The sequence below is a fragment of the Chlorocebus sabaeus genome, chromosome 8 (genome assembly GCF_047675955.1).
Source record: "Chlorocebus sabaeus isolate Y175 chromosome 8, mChlSab1.0.hap1, whole genome shotgun sequence".
Lineage (NCBI taxonomy): Eukaryota > Metazoa > Chordata > Mammalia > Primates > Cercopithecidae > Chlorocebus > Chlorocebus sabaeus.
The window spans coordinates 92,252,608-92,276,609 of record NC_132911.1 but is presented as its reverse complement, the minus strand read 5'-3'; the positions used below and the strand labels follow the sequence as shown (position 1 = coordinate 92,276,609).

General features: G+C 34.5%; 1 pseudogene; it reads right to left on the bottom strand.

Moving 5' to 3' along the window:
• Window positions 1–16,321: 16,321 nt before the first annotated feature.
• LOC119624763 (RNA ligase 1-like) lies at window positions 16,322–22,091 on the bottom strand (annotated as a pseudogene).
• Between the last annotated feature and the right edge of the window lie 1,911 nt (window positions 22,092–24,002).

Genomic DNA, 24,002 nt, shown 5'->3' with positions numbered 1-24,002 from the left:
ATGTATGCTTCTGCCTGTTCTTCTGCCCAGGTAGATTTTGGTAGTGCCAACCAATTCAAAGCAATGAACACATTTTTGTCTTCTGAAAGAATAACATTCATAGATTTAAAAGTAAAATGAGGTGGCTTTCTAGTGCTTTTCAAACTTTTTCCATCTAACAGCAGAACACTGTATCCCAAATAATTCTTATATGGAATATAAAACATACAAGAAGTATCTAAATGTATACAATGAATCAGAACAGAATTGCTTTAAGGGTCAAAGGATGTGGAATACTAGCTGTGAGCTTTCCCCTCAGTCCTCTTTCCTCTCTTCCTGGCAGTTGCCCGTCGGGCATCTCCGTAGAACCTACACACTCTGAAGAATTATGTTTGACATTGTTGATTTACAACATGGTTAAGCAAAAAATAGGGAACTACGTTTATATTTCTTCAGCAATACATAAACAAATATTATACAGAATCATCCCTTAATGGTAGCAAATTCACTATATAAATGTAAATAATATATTATTATATATGATAGTAAGGAAAATATTGAATACACTGATGCTCAAATATTAGTGTGGAAAAGAATTATATGTATTTCTTATTGAAAATGAAGATTGCTGGAATCAGCCCTCAAAGATTTCAATTTCAAAGGATTCTAATAAAATTGGACCATAAATTGAGGAATATTCACAGAAAGTTTTGCAAAACACAGCTACCTCTGCCTCACATGCAGACCCTTTTAAGTGTCTATCACTAGACTAAAATGGTAAATTTCTCACGTGTTCCAAGAGAAGCTTTTTATAACATGGCTCTCTTCAGTTGGTTACTGAAGAAGTATAGGTGAAACTAGGGGCAACCTAAGGAAAGGAGAAGAGAATACATGCTTCAAATACTAATCAGTGAAATAAAAACAATTAATGTATAATTTTTATATACAATGTTATGAATCAAGTAGATGAACATTCAGTAAAAAAAAAAAAATAGTACTTTTGAGATAGGGCATAGAAGAACTCAATGGTAGTGTGGAATATATTGTCATTAAAATAAGTCAGAATACAAAGCACAAACCCATCTAACTTAAAATCCAACCTGAACTAGCATGGATAAATTTCTATTAAATATCATTGGACAGAAATGGTGCCCTGTTGTGGTACTTAAGCTTAAGAGTAAACAATTTCGGACTTTGATATAACAGATTTAACTCTACCATGTTTAAGAGATTTTTGTGATAATAAAATTATTGATTAAACTGGGTAATCAAAATTCACACATAAAACTGAAGAAACACTTATAGAAGCAATGTATTTATGACAAACCCATAGCGAATATCATACTGAATGGGCAAAAGCTGGAAGCATTCCCTTTGTAAACTGGCACAAGACAAGAATGCGCTTCCTCACCACTCCTATTAAACACAGTATTGGAAGTTCTGGCCAGGGTAATCAGGCAAGAGAAAGAAATAAAAGGTATTCAAATAAAAAGAAAGGAAGTCAAATTGTCTCTGCAGATGAAGTTATTGTATATTTAGAAATCCTCATTGTCTCAGCCCCAAAACGCCTTAAGCTGTTAAGCAACTTCAGTAAAGTCTCAGGATACAAAATCCACGTGCAAAAATCACGAGCTTTCCTATACATCAACAATAGACAAGCAGAGAGCCAAATCATGAATGAACTCTCATTCACAATTGCTAGGAATACAACTTACAAGGGACTTGAAGGAGCTCTTCAAGGAGAACTACTAAACACTGCTCAAGAAAATAAGACAGGACATAAACAAATGGAAAAAAATTCCATGCTCATAGATACGAAGAATCAATAGCATGAAAATGGCAAAACTGCCCAAAATTATCTATAGATTCAATGCTATTCCCATCAAACTACCATTGACTTTCTTTGCAGAATTAGAAAAACTACTTTCAATTTCATATGGAACCAAAAAGAGCCCAAATAGCCAAGACAATCCTAAGCAAAAAGAACAAAGCTAGAGGTATCATGCTACCTGACTTCAAACCATCCTACAAGCTTGCAGTAACTAAAACAGCAAAGTACTGGTACAAAAACAGATATATAGACCAGTGGAACTGAACAGAGAGCTCAGAAATAATACCACACATCTACAACTATCTGATCTCCGGCAAACCTGGCAGAAACAAACAATGGGGAAAAGATTCCCTATTTAATAAATGGTGTTGGGAAAATTGGCTAGCTATATGCAGAAAATTGAAACTGGACCCCTTGCTTACACCTTATACAAAAATTTACTCAAGATGGATTAAAGACGTAATGTAAAACCCAAAACGATAAAAACCCAAGAAGAAAAGCTAGGCAATATCATTCAGGACATAGGCATGGGCAAAGACTTCATGACTAAAACACCAAAAGCAACGCCAACAAAAGCCAAATTGACAATTGGATCTAATTAAACTAAAGAGCTCTGCACAGCAAAGGAAACTATCATCATAGTGAACAGGCAACCTAGAGAATGGGAGAAAATTTTTGCAATCTACTCATCTGACAAAGGTCTAATATCCAGAATCTATAAGGAACTTAAACAAATTTGCAAGAAAAAAACAAATAACCCTATCAAAAAGTGGGTGAAAAATATGAACATACAGTTCTCAAAAGAAGACATTTATGTGGCCGACAAACATGTGAAAACAAGCTCACCATCACTGGTCATTAGAGAAATGCAAATCAAAAACCACAATGAGATAGCATCTCACGCCAGTTAGAATGGCAATTATTAAAATGTCAGATGCTGGCAAGGCTGTGGAGAAATAGGAATGCTTTCACGCTGTTGGTGGGAGTGTATATTAGTTCAATCATTGTGGAAGACAGTGTGGTGATTCCTCAAGGATCTAGAACCAGAAATAACATTTGACCCAGCAATCCCATTATGATTATAAGTCATTGTACTATAAAGACACATGTACACATATATTTATTGCAGCACTATTTACAATAGCAAAGAGTTGGAACCAACCCAAATGCCCATCAATGATAGACTGGATAAAGAAAATGTGGCACATATACACCATGGAATTATGCAGCCATAAAAAAGAATGAGTTCATGTCCTTTCCAGGGTCATGGATGAAGCTGGGAGCCATCATTCTCGGTAAACTAATACAGGAACAGAAAACCAAACACCGCATGCTCTCACTCATAAGTAGGAGTTGAACAATGAGAACACAAGGACACAGGGAGGAGAACATCACACACTGGGGCCTGTTGGGGGCTAGAGGGCAAGAGAAGGGACAGCAATAGGACAAATACCTAATGCATGTGGGGCTTAAAACCTAGATGATGCGTTGATAGGTGCAGCAAACAACCATGACACATGTATACCTATGTAACAAACCTGCACGTTCTGCACATGTATCCCAGAACTTAAAATAAAATTAAAAATTAAAGAAGAAATGTAGATGAACACATACATAAGAAGTGGAATTGAGCACTTGACAAAGCTTTTCAACTTTCAAATTAGAATGTATATTGTATATATTCACACATAAGAATGTATACACACATGTAAATATATGTATATAATACACACACACAGAAACAGATACAAACACAAGCATTTTGCCATGGGTATGGGAAAATAGTACTTTTTGAAGTCTTCAATTGGGTATGAAAATTGACCCTATTTTTACAAATAAGAATGGCACAACATGTTTTAATACCTTACATGTGTGCATGAAATTAGGTTAAGGAAAGTATCAAATTAGCTCAAGGACATGTTTTTAGTACATGCCATTTTTGCTGTTTATCTTCAGTGCTCTCCTGCATTATAATTTTTGTGATCACAACAGATTAAAATCCACATGACTGTAGGGAGAAACTGAGGTCAGTTAAATAAACGGTTTCACTTACACTTCATGTCCTGATAGTAATCATGCAAGGTATTAATCTTTCTATTCCTACCACTTCCTCATAGTCAGAGTCTTCAAGGACATGAGGACCAATAGTTAAAGTAGAACAGTGGGCAGCACACTTTTTAGTAAATGGTCTAACTTTTTAGTAAATAGTAAACCTCTTTACCTTTGCAGGTCAGAAGGTCCCTGTGGCAGCTACTCAATACAGGCAGTGTGGTGAAAAAGCAGCCATAGGCAATATGAAAATAAATAAGTATGGCTGTATTCCAATAACACTTTGTTTATGGACTCTGGAATTTGAATATCATATGATTTTCTTTCTTATTATTTTATTGGTTTTTATTATTTATTTATTTATTTATTTATTTATTTTTAAATTTATCTTTTATTTCATTAGGTTTCTGTGAAATAGGTGGTGTTTGGTTACATGAATACATTTCTTTAATGGTGATTTCTGAGATTTTGGTGCATGCATCATCCAAGCAGTGTACACTGTGCCCAATGTGTAGTCTTTTGTTCCTCACCTCCCTCCCACCCATTCACCCAAGTACCCAAAGTCCATTATATCATTCTTATGTCTTTGCATCCTCATAGCTTAGCTCCTGATTATGAATGAGAATATACGATGTTTGGTTTTCCATTTCTGAGTTACTTCACTTAGAATAATCATCTCATTTTCTTATTTCATGAAATATTATTGTTCTTTGTGTTTCTTTCAGTCCTCTAAAAATTTAAGAATTATTCTTAACTCAATAGTCCTACAAAAACAGAAAGTAGGCTGGGACTGGCCCACAGCTATAGCTGTGGATCCCTACTGAAGATTAAGCTATCTCGTGATCATAATGGTGCCAATCAGTAAGGATGGCTGTCAAGGCCTGATGCTTAGGCCCTGTAAGAATAGCCATGTGTCAATTCCCAGAGGTATGAAAGTGGGAATCCATATTTTTGCTTCATTTTTTCACTTTGTGAATAAATAAATCTCATGACTTCGATCACAACTTGAAAATTTGAAAAAAAATAACTTATTCAGGACAATAAGAAACAAAAATTTTCCTATTTTGTATAAGCAAAATAGATGAGTACACATACATCAGTAAGTCAAGCAAAGATGACTCATAATTGCAATGAGTTCTACTCTCTCATTGCAATTATGTAAACTATTATTTGAAAATAATACACAGATCCTGGCATACTTCCTCTAAGAACAATGGTAAAACCTGCTAATTGCATCTATTTCCATGAGAAGAAAACCATACTTTCAGGTTGGTTACTAGGTAGTCTCAGTTTCCATACAGGAAATATTCTCAGTAGTTTGCAGCATCTGAAGATGTTCATTATGGACTTTTTCATAATAGCTAAAGATTGGAAATATTCTAAATTTTTAAAACTAAACAATTGAAATAACCAAGTATTAAAAATAGAATTGAGCAAGGTACTTAAGTGATTATAAAATTATACTTTTCATGTTTAAAAACACTCACTGTCTTTTGGTTACAGTAATATGGCAGATTAATATTAGGTTGCTGAAAAAGTAATTGTGGTTCTTGCCATTGCTTGCAGAAAATAATTGCAGCAAAAACTGCAATTACTTTTGCACCAAGCAAATAAAACCTGAAAACTATCCCCTAGGTGCAACTAATAATCCCAGAAGAAGTACATCTTTTTTCAATTGTTTAGGGATACAATCAAGTATACAAGAAAAAAAAATCTGTGCTCCGATAGTAAAGAAAGCATTGAAAAGCAGAGTAATTAATATGAGAACTGGAAGGGGATTTATTTTATTTTATTTTATTTTATTTTATTTTTAATTTTATTTTTGAAATGGAGTTTCACTCTGTTGCCCAGGCTGGAGTGCAGTGGGCAATCTCAGCTCACTGCAACCTCCGTTCCCTGGGTTCAAGTGATTCTCCTGCCTCAGCCTCCCAAGTAGCTGGGACTACAGGCGCCTGCCACCACATCTGGCTAATTTTTTGAATTTTTAGTAGAGATGGGGTTTCATCATGTTGGCCAGGCTGGTCTCGAACTCCTGACCTCAGGTGATCAGCCTGCCTTGGCATCCCAAAGTGCTGGGATTACAGGCGTGATCCACTGTTCCCGGCCTGAAAAGGGATTTATTGATCTTGGCACCTAAGGACTTGGGTGTTAACCCTAAGTAGAGGAATAAGAAAAGAAAGAAAGAAATAACCACATATTTTAAAATCACTTAGGTTGTTTTTGAGTTTTTTGGTTTTCTTTAACAGTGATGAAAATTAAAATTTTCCACAATAAGAGTCATTCTGCCATACTGTATGAATTCCAACAGTACTCTAGTAATTCTAACTCCATTAACAGTACTCTAGCAATTCTAAAGTATTTTCAATCCCTCTTCTGCACTTTGCACTGTATTCATTGCCTTGGCATTGTGTTTATAATAACCAAAATATTCTCCCTCTTCAACTCTGTAAAGTCTGTTTATATAGCACCAGCTCAGTGGTGTCTATTATTGCTGCTTCAAAAAAAAAAAAAAAAAAAAAATGTTTGCAATGTGAAGTTCACAGTTTTTATAAAGATTCTCATCTTTGACTCACAATCTTTCAAGCTAATTCAGAAATATTCCACAAACTTTTCAGAAGTGTCCTAAACAATATTAGGGAGAAGTTTATTAAACTTTCACAGCACTGAGTACTGATTTATTCTTTAGTATTGAATATCTCCCAAATATCTACTCTAAGGAGTTCTACGAAAGGCTTGTCATTTGCCTTGGCATGTTTTCTTTTTGTTTTTTTGTTTTTTGTTTTTTGTTTTGAGGCAGAGTCTCACTCTGCTGCCCAGACTGGAGTGCAGTGGCACGATCTCAGCTCACTGCAACCTGTATCTCCTGGGTTCAAGCGATTCTCCTGCCTCAGCCTCCTGAGTAGCTGGGAATATAGGCATGTGCCACCATACACGGCTAATTTTTGTGTTTTCAGTAGTGACAGGGTTTCACCATTTTGGCCAGGCTGGTCTCAAACTCCTGGCCTCAGGTGATCCATCCGCCTGGGCCTCCCAAAGTGCTGGGATTACAGGCATGAGCCGCCACGCAGGCCTGCATGTTTTTTTTTAAAGCAAAATATGTACTAGGATTGACCTGACTTGCAAAAATGGACTAATTAATGATTAATTTGGAAATGTTCACAAAATATTAAATACCTGATAATTATCAAGATGAAAAGGACCTAATAGCCTCAAATTATCAGCCATGATTTGTCCTCATAAAACTCCAATAATCATAGGCTTTCACAAAGCTTTTCTTCATTATTGCCAAAAACTAGAGCACAAAATTATAGAGCAATTCTAACCAGATAAAGAATGTTTTCCTCCATTCAAAGTAGATTCTATTAAAGATAAAGAAATAAATGTGTGTTTTGCTAATACTTTTTCTAAATGAAATATCATGTATCATTAGACAATCAGCCCAATGATAACTGACTAAAATTTCCTGATCAGAAAATATTCAGAATGTTGTATTGGTTGAAATTTAAATATGTAGTAGATGGAAAATACAAATTATTTATATAAAAATTGTTTCTATTTACATCTTTGGTCTTTTGTTAGTTTGAATAGGATGATGATTATGTATGCTGAATTGCCTGGAGTTCATAATAGTCTGGTTAAAAATATTGATTGATTTACCAATGGCAGTGTCATCTATCACAAATACTTCCTGCCGTTTCTAAGTCCTCCTCTCTATTTCAAGTCAGGTCCACAGGACTTCTTCACTTTCTCATCTCAGATTCAGTTATAGTTTCTAACTTCACACCCATCCCAGAGTCTCTCCAACTCTAGCAAAAATTTTCTGACAAGATTAATGATAAATGCCTACTTTCTGAGTCCAATCAATATTACTTTATGATCTCTATATTAATTAATTTCTCTGTAGCATTTGATACTTTTGAGTCTTTGTCATTCATTACAGACAGTCTCTGACATAGGATGGTATAACAAGATTTTTCAACTTTATTATGGTAAGAAAGTGATACATATTCAGTAGAAACTGTACTTTGAGTACCATACTACCATTCTGTTTTTCACTTTCAGTACAGTCTACAGTAAATTACATGAAATAATCAACACTTAAATATAAAATAGGCATTGTATTAGATGATTTTGCCCAACTGTAGATTGATGTAAATCTGAGCATGTTTAACATAGACTAAGCTAAGTGATGATGTTCAGCAGTTTAGGTATATTAAATGCATCTCCAACTTATAATATTTTCAAGTTATGTTGAGTTAATCAGGATGTAGCCCCATCATAAGTCGAGGAGCATCTGCACTTACTTCTCCCTTATTTAGAAACCATGTCTATATTTTTCTCCTGTTTCCAGGCCCCTTATCTTGGTGTTCATGGAGGATGTCTCCCCTTCCACTAGCTTATTAGGTGTTGTAACCTCCTCAGAATCTCTTTTTGGCCTTCTTCTTCTATCTCTCTGCATATTGTCCCTGGAAAACATTCATCTATTGTTATGATTTCAAATGTCAACTACATGCCAACAACTTGCAAATCTCTATCTATCTTCAGCTTACTTCCAGGTACCAGAATCCTAATGCTTTACAATACTCAGGGTAGAGATAAAAGAAAACTTTCCATTATCAACTAGGATAATTCAGAAATATATATTCATAATGATGAGAAATCAGTAGTTATCAGCTTCCAAAAATATTAAAGTATATATTACATATGAGGAGCTAGAAGGAAAAATTGCTGCAATTTATAAGGGATACTTATGAGGTTACAAATTTTTAATTTTCTTCTTTAAGATTTTCAGCAATTTTCTAAATTTCCTACAAGGAACATTGATATTACAAAGGCTTGCTTAATATCAGTTTTGTTTACTGAATAAAATATAGTGTTAATTTAACAGCATAAAACTCACAAAGCTTTAAAGAAATATAATTAGGATCCATAATCCTGTATGATCACCATTCTTATAAAATACTTTAGCAGCCAAAAAAGGGGTTGCAATTTGTAGGTCTGTTGTTTTCTATTCCAAGTGTTTATTTTCTCTGCATGTATCTTCTATCAGCAGATACCATCATTTTAAACCATATGTTTTTGTCACAATGTTTACATAACCTATCTGCTCTATGGTGGCTAACCATGTAGCCTTGACATATTTCTTAGCCATTTTTGACTCAGTTTCTTCATTTGCAAAATGGAGCTAGTAATATCACCTACCTCATAGGGTTGCAGTGAACATTAGATGAAATATTTGCTGCACATATAATTCATAGCATTATTATTACTATTATTATATCTTAAGCAGATACATTAATTAAATTTTGATCTACTATCATATATATGTGTATATATATATCTATTCAATCTACCATTTATATTTTTATTTTTTATCTAAAAATTGAGAATCACAGTTCTATAATAATCATCAATGCAGTAATATTGATATTTTACCATTTTTTTCATTCAATAAACACATTAATACATAGCTAATCACTATCACGTGCACTTTGTTGAGTAAATATTCCAACTCATTTCATTTTTCACATAAAATGATGACGATTTTATTTATGTCTGCTTTCCCAATAACACTTAATAAACATGCGCCATACCGACATTGAAGAAAAAAACTACAACTCCATTTTTAAATATAAAAAATCAACATTGTTTTTAAATTTAGAAAAGTCAGCAGGGTGATGCTATGGTTGAAATAGAAGGTAAGAGATTCAACATGTGTTCATGTAAAAAGTAAAACAAATTTAAACAGCGCATTGTATGTCTCAATTACTTTATTGATAACCTTGTTGAAAAGTTTGTTTTTTTTTTATTGTACTTTAAGCTCTAGGGTACATGTGCACAACGTGCAGGTTTGTTACATAGGTATACATGTGTCATGTTGGTTTGCTGCACCCATTAACTCGTCATTTACATTAGGTATTTCTCCTAATGCTATCCTTCCCCCTGCCCCCCACCCTACAACAGGCCCCCATGTGTGATGTTCCCTGCCCTGTGTCCAAGTGTTCTCATTGTTCAATTCCCACCTATGAGTGAGAACATGTGGTGTTTGGTTTTCTATCTTTACGATAGTTTGCTGAGAATAATGGTTTCCAGCTTCATCCATGTCCCTACAAAGGAAATGAACTCATTCTTTTTTATGTCTGCATAGTATTCCATGGTGTATATGTGCCACATTTTCTTAATCCAGTCTATCATTGATGGACATTTGGGTTGGTTCCAACTTTTTGCTCTTGTGAATAGTGCCACAATAAATACACATGTGCATGTCTTTATAGCAGCATGATTTATAATCCTCTGGGTATATACCCAGTAATGGGATCACTGGGTCAAATGGTATTTCAAGTTCTAGATCCTTGAGGAATCACCACACTATCTTCCACAATGGTTGAACTAGTTTACACTCCCACCAACAGTGTAAAAGTGTTCCTATTTCTCCACATCCTCTCCAGCATCTGTTGTTACCTGACTTTTTAATGATCAGCATTTTAACTGGTGTGAGATGGTATCTCATTGTGGTTTTGATTTGCATTTCTCTGATGACGAGTGATGAGCATTTTTTCATGTGTCTGTTGGCTGTATGAATGTCTTCTTTTGAGAAGTGTCTGTTCATATTCTTTGCCCACTTTTTGATGGGGTTGTTGTTTTTTTCTTGTAAATTTGTTTAAATTCTTTGTAGATTCTGGATATTAGTCCTTTGTCAGATGGGTAGATTGCAAAAATTTTCTCCCATTCTCTAGGTTGCCTGTTCACTCTGACAGTAGTTTCTTTTGCTGTGCAGAAGTTCTTTAGGTTAATTAGATCCCATTTGTCTATTTTGGCTTTTGTTGGCATTGTTTTTAGTGGTTTAGTCATGAAGTCCTTGCCCATGCCTATGTCCTGAATGGTATTACCTAGGTTTTCTTCTAGGGTTTTTACGGTGTTAGGTCTAACATTTAAGTCTTTAATCCATCTTGAATTAATTTTTGTATAAGGTGTAAGGAAGGGAACATTCCTATAAACCAATAGTAGACAGTCAAATCATGAGTGAACTCCCATTCACAATTGCTACAAAGAGAATAAAATATCTATGAATCCATCTTACAAGGGATGTGAAGGAACTCTTCAAGGAGAACTACAAACCACTGCTCAACAACATGAAAGAGGACACAAACAAGTGGAAGAACATTCCATGCTCATGGATAGGAAGAATCAATATCGTGAAAAATGGTCATACTTCCCAAGGTAATTTATAGATTCAATGCCATCCCCCTCAAGCTACCAATGACTTTCTTCACAGAATTGGAAAAAGAAAAACTACTTTAAAGTTCATATGGAACCAAAAAAGAACCCACATTGCCAAGACACTCCTAAGCAAAAAGAACAAAGCTGGCGGCATCACACTACCTGTCTGCAAACTATACTGCAAGGCTACAATAACCAAAACAGCATGGTACTGGTACCAAAACAGAGAGATAGACCAATGGAATAGAACAGAGGCCTCAGAAATAACACCACACATTTACAACAATCTGATCTTTGACATACCTGACAAAAATAAGAAATGGGGAAAAGATTCCCTATTTATTAAATGGTGTTGGGAAAACTGGCTAGCCATACATAGATAGCTGAAAATATCTTCAATATAATTAAGAAAGTGAAAATGTGACCAGGTGACCAAAGTTCTTTAATGAGGAAGTGTAAACAATTATAAGAAGAAATAAATTTTCAAAGCTTGTTTATTGAAAACAAGGAGGGACTTAGAAGAGGACACATTGTGAGTAGTTTTATGAGAATGCAGAATATGTGTGTGTGTGTGTCTGTGTGTGTGAGAGAGAGAGAGAGACAGCAGGAGAATGTATGTTAGTGAAAGTAACAGATAACAGTTTTATGAGAATGCAGTATACACGTGTGTGTACGTGTGTGTGTACATGTGTGTGTGAGAGACACAGCAGGTGAATGTGTGTGTGTGAAAGTAACAGATGTATTGTGTGTAAAAGTTTTTATAGAAGAGACTTGAGTCTCTTCCCCTTAGGAGGGGAAGCATCTTCTGAGGAGGACATGTTTACTGATATTGCAGTGATAGGGTATAAATTGAAGTTTCAAAGTCCCAGAGGGTCAGAATAGTATCCAACCAATAAACAGTGTATACTTTGATACTTTAAAGAAGGAAGGGGTGGCCGGGCGCAGTGGCTCACACCTATAATCCCAGCACTTTGGGAGGCCAAAGGGGGTGGATCATGAAGTCAGGAGATCGAGACCATCTTGGCTAACATGGTGAAACTCCGTCTCTACTAAAAATCCAAAAAAATTAGCCAGGCATGGTGGCGGGCGCCTGTAGTTCCAGCTACTCGGGAGGCTGAGTGAGCCGAGATTGCGCCACTGTACTCCAGCCTGGGCAACAGAGCAAGATTCAGTCTCAAAAAACAAAAACAAAAACAAAAAAAGGAAGGGGTAAGAGAAGTTGAAAATGTAGATATGTTGATATGAATAGCTGGGCACTGGGATGAACAAGAAATTAATAAAATTCCTAATGACTCTCTGAAAAAGAAAGTAAAGCCACTGTTGATCCTCGAGTAGATGTTCATTGCAATGGTCAACAAAACTTTTGTAAATGATTTTTTAGTAAATTAGAAAAAATCTTTGAACATGACATGTAGACAAATTTCTGAATAGCACTGGATGTCTACCCGGAGCTCGAGACCACACATTTGAAATTGTCTAAACTGGCATATTTATGCAATTTCCTTACTAGCGCTATCTGGCATAATGCAGAAGTTGGGGAAGAGGAAAAGATAGTTATAAAGGTGGATGCAGTGCAAGGAGCAACTCAGTGCCCTGTAAAATTGAACTGAGGTGGTAACAATAGAGATGACAAGAGTTGAGATAAATTCAAAACAAATATATTTTGAACTATAGCAGACTGTGGAAAGGGGTGTTTTCTGGCTATGACTGACTGGATGGTAGAACCACTTACTGAATTGAAGAAGACAGGAGCTATAATGCGCCCAGGGGCAAAATATCAAGAGTTCTATTTCAGACTTAATATAAGGAAACTTATGACTATGGTTCAGAAAATGCATGGGAGGAAGGCAAAATTGAAATCTTTGCAGAGGTTGTAAAATAGGACTGAAAAGTATGAACTGTGTGTTAAGGCAGGGCAGAGGCAATGAAAAGGAAAGATGAATGACTGAGAATATTTAAGAAGTAAATATGACAGAATTTGGTTGTTTATTGGATAAGGTATTTTTAAAAGTGAAATAACTCAGAATTTCAAGCTTGACAAAATGTGTATTATATATTGAGTTAAGAACCAGAAAAATTAGACGTAAGTTGCAGATAATAGTCGGCTAGTCTCACCAGTGTTGGTATGTCTAGGGCTCTTTCCTCAGCTCACTCATTCTTGCAACTCTGTATTCTCTATCTGAAGTCAATTATCTAGTCATAAGTTTTTTCCAGATAGTAATTTTTTAAAATTATGTTGCTACATGTTTAAGAACTAAAATAATACATACTCATTGAACATGTCTCCTGTACCTAATTTTAATAACTTGGTATGTATCCTTCAATAATTTTCTATATGTTTACATATAAACTGACATAATCATAAATGTGTGATTATACTAATACTATATTGTAAAAATTTCTTTGCAGATAATATGTTTCCTAATAATCATATGTGGCTACTGCTCCTATTCCAATAAATTAAAGGTTTATTTTTTAATCAACCAATACTTATAGATCATTTAATGTGTGCCAAACACAGTCCTATGCATGAGAAGTAGCACTCGGAATATACCACTGGACTTAATTTGCTAATATTTCAATCTTTTACCTAACTTAATATGTACTTTTCTTATTACACTAAATAAGATTTTATATCAATTAACATAACATAACCAATTATTTTTGTCTTTTCTACAATCCACATTGTTTTAAAATGTTGAAATATATAGTTTAAGGCCTTTTCATATCTCAGTAAAATATCATATGGCTTCGGTGTATTTAAAATAATATACATTTTAATCACTTTCTGATTTCTTCTGTGGTTCTTAGATTATTCAAGTTTTATTCATTTCTGGGATCAATTTAATTGCTTGTATTTTGCTGGGAAAAATCTGTATGCTCATACTTATTGGCACATGATGTTACAAAAGTTTTATACTCAAACATCATTTTGACAGCTATAATTGATTTATATCTTTTAATATTTAAAAAGTGGTGATCTTCAGGTTTTTAGTATATTTATCTCTTTGTGTTTCTATTTCATACTTTATACCTTCCAGTTGCCTTTTCTTTATTTTTACTATTCATTTTCTAATTCATAATTTGAATACTTAAGTTAGGATTTTTTTAAACGTTTATTTTAAGTTCAGGAGTACACGTGCAGGTTTGTTACACAGGTAAATTTTTGGCACAGGGGTTTTTTGTACAGATCATTTCATCATCCAAGTATTAAGCCATAAGTTATTTTTTAACCCATAAGTTATTTTTCCTGATTCTCTCCTTCTTCCCACCTTCCACCCTCTGATAGGCCCCAGTGTGTGTTGTTGCCTGCTATGTGTCAATGTGTTCTCATAATTTAGCTCCCACTTATAATTGAGAACATGGGTATTTGGTTTTCTGTTCCAGCATTAGTTTGCCTAGGATAATGGCCTTCAGCTCCATTCATGTCCCTGCAAAGGACATGATCTCAGTTTTTTTAGGATTAAATAGTAAATTTATTTTTTAATTTAAACAAATATATGCCACTAGTATGTTCTTAAGTTTTGGGTCACATTGGCAACATTGTCTTTAATTTGTTTTGAAATTCTTTTCAGGAATCTTAAGGTTATAGTTCCTTTAAAAAATATATTTGCTATGTTTTACCCCCTTGAAGACTGTAAACAAGACAAAAAGGCATGGATATAAACATTAGCTAGTGATCACCATTAGCTAGTGACTCTAAACAGTCACTAAGGCTTGAATTCTCTCTTTTCCATATGCCTAACTGGCAGAAATCTCAAAAGTTTCCCTGATCATACTAATAACTTTATAAAAAGTTGATCATTATTCATTAAAAATTAGATATTTGTAATGAAAATATAAATGAAGTCTAAACCAAAACTCTTAACCAGACTAACTTCAATGTTATGAATCACAAAATCTTCTTGACTGATTGCTCTATTGAGAGGATCTTACGTTTTTAGAGAAAGATTAAATCCCCCTATAAGAGTTGATAAATTTTAGTCAAAGACTAGAATACGACTTACAGAATAGATGATTGGACTTGACAGTTAACAACTTAGTTATTTACACTGTACAATGGAACAAACAAAAATCTTAATACTTCTGCCTTTATAGCTGTATTTGACCATTCAGGAATATGTTGGCCTTTACATTTGCAGAAATCTCTTAGTTTAAGCCTAAAATATGTATATTTCCTAATGCAACTTTTAAAGATAATGTTTCTATTAGGTGGGTATAAAAAGCTGAAAAAAGAACTCCAAAATTTTCATCCTTCATTTTTCAAAGAAATTGAAGATCTTAAGTATAATTACAAGGAAGAAGTGAAGAACAATATTCTCTTAGAAGAGAAGGTTAAAAAAAAAAAAACAGCTTTCAGAACAGTTGGGAGTTGAATTAACTAGCCCTGTTGCTGCTTCTGAAGAGTTTGAAGATGAAGAAGAAAGTCCTGTTAATTTCCCCACTTACTAAAGGTCACCTATAAACTTCGTTTCATTTAAATATTTATTAACTTTATATGTTAAAATCCACCTGGAAATAAGCAATTCTCTGAGGTGTAGTTTCCTTCTCACTACCTTGTAACTTTACACTTAAATTGGAATTCTTAATAAATAAAATTATATGAAATTTTCAACTTACTATAAAAGTACATATTTGAAGACTTAGAATAAGTTATGGCCATCAGATAGGCAATGAGCTCTGGTGAATTTCTCTACATTCATAATGTTTTAAGTTTTTTAAAGAGTATGAAGGTAAATTCAGCAATTTTAATATTTAAAATTGGAATTTATATATACTTATTTATACATATGTTAAGATCCTCAAATCCTAGCTATGATATATATAAATACAGATGTAGATATACACACATATAGGTTATGAAGTTGAGCCATATGTTTTGTTAAATATCTAGCAAAATCAAATTGAGCTTAAACTATTTAATTTTGAAAATTAGTGACATTAAATTCTTGGTTTAATTGTTGTCTTTAAATTACCATTCAATTGTAGTGGAGCGAATCCAGCCTTTGTACAAGCTTAGGAGCTTACTGTTACTTATGTTTTTATGGCTAGAGATTAAAATTAATTTGCTGGTTTTTAATAAAATTTTAAATAGGTATTTGAAACTGAAAAATTCATTTCTTCACAAATGATAGAAGACAAATTGATGTTTCACAATGAATAGGAACTTGTGATATTCTTAAACATGGTAGAATATTCGAGACTAAAATATAATGATAATAAATTAATTTTATTTGCATTTTATACATCAAATATTATATCTTTGAGTCTAGCAAATTTCTTATTATCTACTTTTGAAAAATGATTAGACAGACACTTAACATCAAAGGCAGAGTCACATTTGTTCAGGTTCATGTTGATAATAACTAGTCTTGAATTCATGTAAGTATCTTGAATTGATCAGCATAAGCCAAGATGATGATGATGGACCCTGTTTTTTTTTATAGCTGTTCTTGTCCTGACATGTTACACATTTGTTTATTTTCTATCTTCCTCATTAGAATGTGAGCTTCATGAAGGCAGACACCTTGTTTTATTGACTGTTTATGTCCAGCACCTTTATTAAACAGCCATCACTGCAATGCCATACTATTTCTTCAATTTTACCCACTTTGCAACCTTCAAACCAGGACAAGAGATTATTGTGCTTCAATGAAGGTAGATTTCTTATTTTAAATGCTCCATGAGGTAGAAGAAGATGTAATGGATGTTTCTTGCTCCCTAACCCATATGGGTTTCCATTGATATTTTTTCCTATGAGCTCCAGTGTTTGTTCTAAGAGATCTGATAGTGGCACTGCAGTAATTTCCAAAAGTCCAGAATCATCAGCATGATGTTTTAGTACCAAGGCAATTTCAAATTCCTAATTAACTACAGAGGAATGCCAACAATCCTGTTTGTTGTTTTTCTCTACTGGTACCCAATCAGGAATGTATCTATTTTCATTAGGCACTGGGCTCCCATTTATTTGTTCTATTTCCTTTGCTCTGGTATCCAGCAAGGTTTGGAGTCCAGAGCTGGTTTGAAGTCCTCTTCAACGTTCAAAAAAAAAATATATATATATATATATATATATATGGGTTTCATTTGAATGTAGAAAATTTTGAAATATTTTTTCAACTTATTTGTTGTGCTTTCTATCTAGTAGAGTCCAAAGCTATGGCTGATCTGGTGTTCCCTTTTGGCGGAAGGCTCCTCTTTCACCTCCGTCACAAACATACGGCATTTTCCACTGCACAGAGCTCAAGCCTTCATGATGAGCCCAACAAGCAGTGCGAGTGGAGGGTGTGCTTTCGAACAGCCCCTGGTCCAGGAGGGGAGAAGCCCTGGAGCAGTCACCAGCGGGAGCTGGCCACTCACTCTCCACACCCAGCAGCCACGGCTGCTGATCTCATTCTTTTTTATGGCTGCATAGTATTCCATGGTGTATATGTACTACATTTTCTTTATCTGATCTATCATTGATAGGCATATAGGTTGATTCCAACTATTTGCTATTGTGAATAGTGCTGCAATGAACATACATGTGCATTTGTCTTTACAATAGAGTGATTTATATTCCTTTGTGTATATAGCCAGCAATGGTATGGGTATATACCCAAAGGAATTGCTGGGTATACACCCAAAGGAATATAAATCACTCTATTATATTATAATTGGTATTTCTGTCTTTAGGACTTTGAAAAATCACCACAATGTCTTCCACAATGGTTGAAATAATTTACAATCTCACCAACAGAGTAAAAGTGTTCCTTTTTCTCCACAGCCTCAGAAGCATGTGTTATTTTTTGACTTATTAGTAATAACCATTCTGACTGGTGTGAGATGGTATCTCATTGTGGTTTTGATTTGCATTTCTCTAATGATCAGTGATGTCGAGCTTTTCTTCATATGATTGTTGGCCACATGTATGTCTTCTTTGAGAAATGTCTGTTCATGTCCTTTGCCCACTTTTTAATAGGGATATTTGTTTTTTTCTTCTTGTAAATTTGTTTAAGTTCCTTACAGATGCTGGATATTAGGTCTTGTCAGAGGCATAGATTGCAAATATTTTCTCCCATTCTGTAGGTTGTCTGTTTACTCTTGATAGTTTCCTTTGTTGTGCAGAAGCTCTCTAGTTTAATTAGACATCATTTGTCAATTTTTGTTTTTGTTGTATATGCTTTTGGAGTCTTCATCATGAAATCCTTTCCCATGTCTATGTCTTGGATGGTATTACCTAGATTGTCTACCAGGGTTTTCATAGTTTTGGGTTTTACATTTAAGTCTTTATTCCATCTTGAGTTAATTTTTGTATGTGGTATAAGGAAGTCATCCAGCTTCAGTCTTCTGCATATGGCTAGCCAGTTATCCTAGCACCATTTATTGAATAAAGAGCACTTTCCCCATTGCTTGTTTTTGTCAGGTTTGTTGAAAATCAGATACTTGTAGCTGTGCAGTCTTATTTCTGGGTTCTCTACTCTGTTCCATCTGTCTATATGACTGTTTTGTATCAGTACAATGCTGTTTTGATTACTGTATCCCTGTATATAGTTTGAAGTCATGTAGCATGATCCCTCTGACTTTGTTCTTTTTGCTTAGGATTGCCTTGGCTATTTGGACTCTTTTTTTGGTTCCAGATGAATTTTAAAATAGGTTTTTATTTTTAAGTTTTGTGAAGAATCTCATTGATAGTTTAATAGAAATAACATTGAATCAATAAATTGCTTTCAGCAGTATGGCCATTTTCACAGTATTGATCCTTCCTATCCATGAGCATAGAATGTTTTTTCATTTGTTTGTGTTATCTCTAATTTCTTTGAGCAGCTTTTGTATTTATCCTTGTAGAGATCTTTCACCTCCTTGTATTCCTAGGTATTTTATTCTTTTTGTGACAATTGTGAATGGGAGTACATTCTTGATTTGTCTCTCAGCTTGACTGCTGTTGGTGTATAAGTATGCTAGCAATTTTTGTACATTGATTTTGAATCCTGAGACTTTACTGAAGTTGTTTATCAGCTTAAGAAGCTTTCAGGCTGAGACTATGGTGTTTTCTAGAAATAGAATCTTGTCATCTGCAAAAAGAGATAGTTTGACTTCCTCTCTTCCTATTTAGATCTCTCTATTTTTCTTTTATCTTGCCTAATGGCCCTGGCAAGGACTTCCAGTACTATGTTGAACAGGAGTGGTAAGAGAGGACATCCTTGTTTTGTGATGGTTTTCAAGGGGAAGCTTCTAGATTTTGCCCATTCAGTATGATGTTGGCTGTGGGTTTGTCATAAATGGCTCTTATTATTTTGAGGTATGTTCTTTCAATACCTAGTTTATTGAGAGTTTTTAACATGAATGGATGTTGAATTTTCTTGAAAGGCTTTTCTTCATCTATTGAGATAATCATGTGCTTTTTGTTCTTAGTTCTGTTTATGTGATGAATCACATTTATTGATTTGCCTGTGTTAAACCAATCTTGTATCCCAGGGATAAAGTCTACTTGATCATGTTGGATAAGCTTTTTTATGTACTGCAGGATTCAGTTTGCCCATATTTTGTTGGGGATTTTTGCATTGAATCCAGGCTACTGGCTTGAAGTTTTCTTTTTTGTTTTATCTCTGTCAGGCTTTGGTATTAGGATGATGCTGACCTCACAGAATGACTTAGAGAGGAATTCCTTCTCCTGAATTGTTTGGAATAGTTTTAGTAGAAATGATACCAGCTCTTGTTCATACATCTGGTAGAATTCAGCTGTGCATCCATCTGGTATGGGCTTTTTTTAGTTGGTAGGCTATTTATTACTGCCTCAATTTTGGAGCTTGTTATTGATCTGTTCAGGATTTAATTTCTTCCTGGTTTATTCCTGGGAGGGTGTATATGTTCAGGAATTTATCCATGTATTCTAGATTTTATAGTTTATGTGCATAGAGTTGTTCATATTTTCTGACAGTTGTATTTCTTGTGTGGTCGGTGGTAATATCCCCTGTGTCATATCTATTATGTTTATTCGAATCTTCTCTCTTCTCTTCTTGGTGGTCTTAGCTACTGGCCTATTTTATTTATTTATTTAAAAAAACAGCTCCAGTTTTACTGATCTTTTCTATGGTTGTTCATATCTCAATCATCTTCAGTTCAGCTCTCATTTTGGTTATTTCTTGTCTTCCTCTAGCTTTGGAATTCATTTGCTCTTGGTTCTCTAGTTCCTTTTGTTGTGATGTTAGGTTGTTAACATGAGATATTTCTAACTTTTTGATGAGGGCATTTAGTGTTATAAATTTCCCTGTTAACACTCCCTTACCTCTTTCCCAGAGATTCTGGTACCTTGTATCTTTGTTCTCATTAGTTTCAAAGAACTTATTGATTTCTGCCTTAATTTCATTATTTACCCAAAAGTCATTCAGGACAAGGTTATTCAATTTCCATGTAATTGTATGTTTTTGAATGAACTTCTTAGTCCTGAATCTTATTTGATTGTGCTGTGTTCTGAGAGACTCTTATGATTTAAGTTATTTTGCAATTGCTGAGGAGTGTTTTTACTTTCAATTATGGGATGAATTTTAGAGAACATGCCCTGTAGCAATGGCAAGAATGTATATTCTTTTGTTCTGGGGTGGAGAGTTCTGTAGATAGCTATCAAATCCATTTGTTCCCATTCTGAGTTCAGGTCCTGAATATCTTTGTTAATTTTCTGTCTCAAAATGATCTGTCTAATACTGTCAGTGGGGTGTTAACATCTCCCACTATTATTATATGGGAGTCTAATTCTCTTTGAAGGTCTCTAAGAACTTGTTTTATGAATCTGGGTGTTCCTCTGTTGGGTGCATATCTATTTAGAATAGTTAGATCCTCTTGTTTAACTGAACTCTTTAACATTATGAAATATCCTTTTTCTTTTTTGATTTATGTTTGTTTAAAATCTGTTTTATCAACAACTAGGATTGCAGCCCCCATTTTTTCTGTTTTCCATTTGCTTGATAGATTTTTCTCCATCCCTTTATTTTGAGACTATTTGTGTCACTACATGTGAGATGTGTCTCTTAAAGACAGCATACTAATGGGTCTTAGTTCTTTATTGAGGTTGCCACTCTGCAACTTTTAAGTGGGGCATGTAGCCCATTTACATTTAAGGTTAGCATTGATATGTGTGGATTTTATCCTGTCACCATGACGTTCGTTGGTTATTTTGCAGACTTGTTCATGTGGTTGCTTTATAATGTTACTGGTTTGTGTACTTCAGTGTGTTTTGATCATGGCTGGTAACAGTCTTTCCTTTCCATATTTAGTACTTCCTTCTGGAACTCTTGTGAGGCAGGTCACAGACCAGTGACATTGTAAAGCAACTACATAAACAAGTCTGCAAAATAACCAGCTAACATCAAGATGACAAGATCAAATCCACACAAATCAATACTTATCTTCAATATAAATGGGCTACATGCCCCACTTAAAAGACACAGAGTCTTAAGACCAAGACACAGGGTCTTAAGACCAAGACCCATTTATATGCTGTCTTCAAGAGACACATCTCATTTGCAATTACCCAAATAATCTCAAAATAAGTGATGGACTACATGAAACTATGTAAAGAGATTACTCACGCTAACTCCTTAACCATCAAGGATTTCCTTTCTGCATTTTTCTAAATCAAAATATAGTTATGTGTCACTTCATGACAGGGATACATTCTGATAAATACATTATTAAGCTTTTTATTATTGTTTGAACATCATAGAGTGCACTTACACAAACCTAGATGGTATAGCCTACTGTACATCTGGGCTATATGGTATAGCCTATTGCACCTAGGCTACAAACCTGTGCAGCATTTTACTATACTGAATACCATAGGCAATTGTAACATAATGGTAAGTTTTTGTGTTTATAAACATATCTAAAGATAGAAAAGGTACTGTATAAATGCAGTATAAAAGGCAAAAATGGTACACATTTGTAGGGCACTTACCGTGAATGGAGCTTGCAGAACTGGAAGTTGCTCTGGATGTGTCAGTAAGTGGTGAATGAATGTGAAGGCCTGGTACATTGCTGTACACTACTGTAAACACTGTGCAATAAGGCTACACTAAATTTAATATTGGAATTTTTTTTCTTCAACTTTTATTTTAAGTTCAGGGGTATATGTGCAGGATGTGCAGGTTTGTTACATAAATAAATGTGTGCCATAATGTTCTGCTGCACAGATCATCCCATCACCTAAGTATTATGCCCAACATTGGTTAGTATTTTTCCTGATGCTCTCCCTTCTCCTACTACTCCCCTCAACAGGCCGCAGTGTGTGTTGTTCCTCACCATGTGTCCATGTGTTCTTATTGTTCAGCTCCCACTTCTAAGTGAGAACATGCAGTGTTTGGTTTTCTGTTCCAGAATGAGTTTACTGAGGATAATGGCTTCCAGCTCCATCCACGTCCCTGCAAAGGGCATGATCTTGTTCCTTTTATGTCTGCATAATATTCCATGGTGTATATGTACCACATTTTCTTCATTCAGTCTATCATTGATGGGCATTTGGGTTGATTCCATGTCTTTGCTATTGTGAATAGTGCAGCAATGAAGATACCCATACATATATCTTTATAATAAAATGATTTATCTTTCTTTAGGTATATATCCAGTAATAAGATTGATGGGTCAATTGGTGCTTCTGCCTCTAGATCTTTGAGGAATCACCACAATGGTTGAACTAATTTACACTCCCACCAAAAATGTAAAAGCATTCATTTTTCTCCACACCTTGTCAGCATCTGTTATATTTTTTACTTTTTAATAATACCTATTCTTACTGGCATGAGATGGTATCTCATTGTGGTTTTGATTTGCATTTCTCTAATGATCAGTGATATTGAGCGTTTTTCTTATTTTTTTGGCTGTATATATGTCTTCTTTTGAGAAGTGTATGTCCTTTGCCCACTTTTTAATAGGGTTGTTTTTTCTTGTGAACTTAAGTTTCTTGTAGACTGAATAGCAAACCTATGTCAGTTGGATAGATTGCAAAAGTTTTCTCCCATTCTATAGGTTGCCTGTTTGCACTGATGATAGTATCTTTTTCTGCACAGAAACTCTTTAGTTTAATTAAATTCCATTTGTCAATTTTGGTTTTGTTGCAACTGCTTTTAACATTTTTGTGAGGAAATCTATTCCTGTACCTATGTCCTGAATGATATTGCCTAGATTTTCTTCTAGGGTTTTTGCAGGTTTGGATTTTACATTTAAGTTTTTAATTTGTCTTGAGTTAATTTTTGTATAAGGTGTAAGGAAGGGGTCCAGTTTCAACTTTCTGCAATAGTTAGCGAATTCTCCTAAAACCATTTACTACATAGGGAATCCTTTCCCCATTGCTTTTGTCAGGTTTGTCAAAGATCAGATGGCTGTAGCTGTGTGGTCTTATTTATGAGTTCTCTATTCTGTTTCATTGTTCTATGTGTCTGTTCTTATACCAGTACCATACTGTTTTGGTTACTGTTGCTTTGTAGTACAGTTTGAAGTTTTGTTCTTATTGCTCAGTATTGTCTTGGCTGTTTAGGCTCTTTCTTGGATCCATAAGAATTTTAAAATAGTTTTTCTAACTCTGTGAAGAATGTCACTGATAGTTTAATGGGAATAGCATTGAATCTATAAATTACTTTGGGCAGTATGGCCATTTCCATGATATTGATCCTTCCTATTTGTAAGTATGGAATGTTTTTCCATTTGTTTCTGTTATGTTCTCTCTGATTTCTTTGAGCAGTGGTTTGTAGTTCTCCTCGAAGAGCTCCTTCACTTCCCTTGTTAGCTATATTCCTAGGTATTTTAGTCGTTTTGTAGCAATTGTGAATGGGAGTTCATTCATAATTTGGCTCTCGGCTTGTCTGCTATTGCTGAATAGAAATGTTAGCAATTTTTGCACACTGATTTTGTATCCTGAGACTTTGCTGATGTTGCTTATCAGCTTAGAAAG